The sequence below is a fragment of the Quercus lobata genome, chromosome 11, assembly GCF_001633185.2.
Source record: "Quercus lobata isolate SW786 chromosome 11, ValleyOak3.0 Primary Assembly, whole genome shotgun sequence".
Taxonomy (NCBI): domain Eukaryota; kingdom Viridiplantae; phylum Streptophyta; class Magnoliopsida; order Fagales; family Fagaceae; genus Quercus; species Quercus lobata.
In genome coordinates, this window is record NC_044914.1 from 52,287,955 (window position 1) to 52,293,082 (window position 5,128).

Sequence of the window (5,128 nt, forward strand, 5' to 3'; positions counted from 1 at the left end):
TACCTCCCTCCTTTTTTCATGCTTGGGATCTGTCATCAAAATACGACACTACATACATACATAGGCAGAGTTTTTGAACTATAAGGCTTGGTTGTTGTTGTTGTTGTAGATGTTAATTTAAAACAAATGGCAATATCACATGCAATGGTCTGATACACCTATTGATAGCATATAATTCTACCTTTTTTGTAGATACCAACTTCAACTGGCATGATATTGTGATGTAAAAATGTCTCCTGATTTGATTATGTCATTATACTAGTATAGGTTAGTTGATGTCAATCAACACTTATCCCCAAAAAAAAAAAAAAAGATTAGTTGATGTCAATCAACTGGATATGTCATTTGGTAGCATATATATATATATATTGCTGTGGAAAGTATTGTATCTTGTTATGCTTACATTCCATTACTTTGTTCTTTTTATTTCTTCTTCTTCTTACTTTGTCAACTTTGGTGATGAACAGGCTGCAGAAAAGCAAAAATAGAAAATGCAGAACATCAAAGGAAGAGGTTCCTGTGATTCATGCTCTCCCTGAATTCTAACGCTTACCTGATGTAATAATGTAAGAAGAGATCCATATATTTCAGCAAAAAAAGAAAATGATCCATATATTTAAATCTCATTAGTGGCACTTCTATGTCAGTTTTCCCCCTTTTATTTCTTTGTGGAAATACTAGCTCAGCATCCGCTTACTCTACGGAATTCTGCAGCTGCAGAAGAAGATTAACAGGCTCAAGGATTTCCTCCATTGGTGGAACAAGTGAGAGAGCATTCATATTTCTGGGCAGCTTTGGCTGCATCCTCATGACAATATAATAAGTCAATGTGTGGTTATGCTTGCCTTGGCTAAGCGCCATGTAAAGGGAGAACTAGTGTGTTACATGTTATGAACTGTTTCCTGTTGTTTATGGAAGCCGTTAGGGTGGCTCCATATTGTGTAAACCTATTTTTCTGTCTTAAACTTGGAGGTGCATGAATTTTCCTTAATTGTCATGTCTGCTCGTTGAAGTGTTAAATTGACTGCTTATAGTTCCTAAAATGGGATTAAATAAAATGCACGTGTTTGTGCAATAGGGAGTTCCTGGTTGTGGAGCTATTTACTTTTAAGCATTCGCCGATTTTGATTTCCAAATTCCATTGTTTGAATGGACGACTTATGATATTGCATTGGTAGATTTCTAATAGCATAAATTAACTGTCTGCCTTCTAGCTAAACTTGAAAGTCAAGGCTTGCTTTAAGAATATACTACTTTGGATGGACTTATTTTATTATCTTATTTTGCTTTAAAAGTAAGTGAAGTAAACTTGTATGAAAATAAAATTTTAAAAAGTTATAGATAATATACTATTTATACGATTATAAATATTTTGCATTCTAATAAGATAAAACAAACACACCTCTCCTCTCCCTCCATCGGAGTTCCTATTCTAATAGAAACAAACAACAGTATGTAAATTCCTTAAACTAGTGGTAAACAGCCATTAATACCCATTGGTTATATATTGTTTTGTCTACAAGACTACAACCAAAAAACCATAATTTCCTCCCATACACAAACAAAGCCTTAATAAATAAATAAAAGCAAAAAAAAATTCCTCTATTATAAAAATCCAATATTCTCCTTTCCACCGCCACTACATAAAAGCCTCCCCGTGTTCTAACTTCACTCAATCTCTCTCTCTCTCTCTCTCTCTCTCTCACTCCTAAAATGTCTGATATCGCTTTCAACAAACGCAAATACGATGGCCAGGCGGCGTCGGCCCCGGCCACTCGAAGGACCGGTTTCTCCACTCCGATCGCGCCTCACTCTCCGTACTCGGCTCCTCCTTCCTACAGCGCCGTCGCTCCTCCCATCGAAGGCAAGCAGCTCGCCCAGGAAGTCGCAGAGAAAGGCGCTTCTGGATTCAATTCTCACGAGTCTGGCTTCAGCTCCATTCCTCCTGGTTCCGCCTCTCTCTCTCTACACGTTTCGTTTTCTGTATTGAATTTGTTAGGGTTCTCGATGTATAGCATCTAGGGTTTTGGTTACTAGGGTTATTGATCTAGGTTTTGTGTTATTGTATTAGTTAGCTATAATTGATTCTAGGGTTTTGGTTGCTAGGGTTATTAATTATAATTGAATGTTTATTGTGTAATTATCTGAATCTAATGCAAAAGCTCTGGTGACTTTGGTTTGGTTGGATGGACAGATGTGAAGCCACACACAATGAGTAAGAAGTTCGGTATTCCAAAAGGAAGAGTTGGTCATATTATTGGGAAAGGTGGGGAGACCATCGGAAATCTTCAAACTCAGTCTGGAGCTAAGATTCAGATCACTCAGGATATGAATGCAGACCCCAATTCTGTCACCCTAACTAGGTTGGTGGAGCTCATGGGTACCCCGGAACAGATTGCCAAGGCTGAGCAGTTGATAATTGACCTTCTTGCTAAGATGGTGCTTATTGCTAACTCTAACTGTGCCCTCTAGCATTTTTGTGTGTGCGTGTGTTCAATGCTAAATTAAAATTTTGTGTGATATTAATATAGCCAGGTGGTTTTGGCTAGGTTTATCAAAGTTCGACTGGATGGTCTAAGCGTGTTGTTTTTGGAATGAAAATACCAAATAACAAGGTATACATAAGTTACTGTTTTTGCCAGCTCAAGCTGAAAGTTTTATTGGCATGTTTCAGGATATTATGTGATATGCACCTCATTTCATACCTGAGCTCATATTCAGGTTTCCTTTCAGAATATTTGTTCTATCTAAACTTGATTTTATGTATTTTTTTTTTATTTAATTGTGGGTTCAAGTGGGGGGCAACCTGATTATGTGATACCTTGAGAATATAGTGCTCAAGGTTTAGCAGCACTCTTCTTTCAATTAATAGCTTCTTCGTTTTGTTAAGTACATTCTTATTTCATTCCTGAAAGTATCATTTGTCAACTATGCTTTTCTTGTCCATATCCCGACTATGGTAGGTTGATACTGCTATATCATAGTGTGTTCTCCTCCTATTGCTCCTTCTGTTAAGAAATAAATAGGTAATATTTACATTCTTATTTTTCATCCTCTATTAATATTCTTAACTATATATTCAATACTTTTGGATCTTCATTATTAATACTCTTAACTATATATTCAATACTTTTGGATCTTCATTAAGTGGCTATCTGGTTAATTTTCAAAGGATTGGATACAAAATTTAATGGGGCTGAGTGATAGTAGTACTATCATATTATTTAATTATTCGCTTTCTTTTGCATGTAATCAAAAAACTTTGGAAGAGGAGCTGAGCCTCTAGAATATTAATTGCTTTTTTCTCAAGTATATTATAAAAATTTTCCAGTTCTAAGAGAAAAATGACAAATGTATGTACACACAAACTTTGTTAAGATTCTTTAAAGAGATCTATTTACTTGACCAATGTGTAGTTGGCTCAAAATTTTGACATTCTAGGTTTCCTGTATTCTTATTCTGATACTTCTATTTATTAATATTGATGCACCAATGGGTATTATTGAAATATGCTTTCTGGTTTTTGCTTTGTTATGAACTTGTTGCCTCTTTATGGCAATGGAGTTCATTGGTCTCTTTTATGTAAAATCTTGTATAGTATTGTGTTTCTTTTTTTTTTGTACCCATTCACTTCGAATGGGGAGAGGTTGGGCTTCTGTTGAAGTAACTCAATATCTCCTCAACCAGTATGGTATGTAGGCATTTATACCCCCTTCTTAGTACAGTATGAAATCCAATAATCCTTGTTTGGTCTTATTTGCTATCCATGTTACTCTGTTGAATTTTTGGACCTTTTCCATTCTATGTTGTTTATATTTATATATGTATGCACATCCTGTGGTTTTTTGTATGCGCATATGTTCCTAGCATTTTGGCATATGTTCCTAGCATTTTGGAAAAGTTCGTCATGGTTATTTGTGGAAACAATTTTGTGCAAAATCGTGTTAAAAATCCTTCAATGGCTGGATGTTACCCTCAGCAAGGTTACCAAGCACGACCTCCTACAGGCTGGGGCACACTTAGGGCTCCCCCCTTTCAACAACCAGGTTATGGCTATGTGCAGGTATATCCAGGCCCATCTCCCCAGTATAACATATCTCAGCCTCCTTATTCAGGCTATCCTCCTCAACCTGCGTCTGGTGGATATGCCTTCAATTGGGACCAGTCAGCTGTCCCACCATCTCAACAGACTTCTCAGGGAGGTGGTAATGATTATTACAGTCAACAACCACATTCACAGCAACAGCAAACCCCTGGTGGTCCTGCAGCTCTGGCAGATAACTCTGGTTATTGTTATGGTCAACAATAACCTTCAAGCTATAATCAACAGGGACAGGGTTATACTCAAGATGGCTATGGAGGGTATCAGGCACAACCTCAATCTGGATATGGCCAACCACCATCATATGATCAGCAACAGGGGTATGCTTCTGCTCCTACCTATGGGAATGTGACTAATCCAACACAAGACAGGCACGCTCCCTCCTATGGTTCCCAGGGGGATTCGACCCAGGCTCCACCTGTCCAGCCTTCTTCTATGGGCCAGCAAGGATACACTGGATATGGGCCTGGCTATGGAGCACCTCAAGCTCAAAAACCTCTTGCAAATCCCCCAATTTATGGGCAGCCTATGCAGTCACCTGGTGGCACCCTTGGAGGCTATGGCCAGCTTGCCCCTGTGCAGCCAGGATATCCCCATTCTCAGCCACCAGTTGCTAGTTATGCTCAGCTAGATTATAGCTTGCAACGTGCCCCACCATCCAATTATGGTGCTGTAGTTGGTCAGCCAGGTTATGCAAAGAGAGAACATCAGTTGTGAACCTGAGTAGCAAGAGTACATCTAAATCTAATATGAATGAAAAGGCATCAATGTTAGGGTTACAAAGAGAACATGTTTTTGAGCAAACTAGGAATAGGATATATATCATGATCTTTCATCAAAACAATTTTTGAGACAAGTAGAAAATTGCAAGCAATATCGTCATATTAAAATCAATCAATTTATATATATTTGCTACACTGTAGCAGCTTTATAGCATATTTATTCTCATTCGACTCCATGAATCAATCCTTGGAATTTGTTATAGCAGATACATGCACCTTGTAATAGTTTCTTTCGTTTGGTACA

The 5,128-nt window shown here is 37.8% G+C and overlaps 1 pseudogene; it reads left to right on the forward strand.

Moving 5' to 3' along the window:
• Window positions 1-1,638: 1,638 nt before the first annotated feature.
• Window positions 1,639-4,820, forward strand: LOC115968375 (annotated as a pseudogene).
• Window positions 4,821-5,128: the final 308 nt, after the last annotated feature.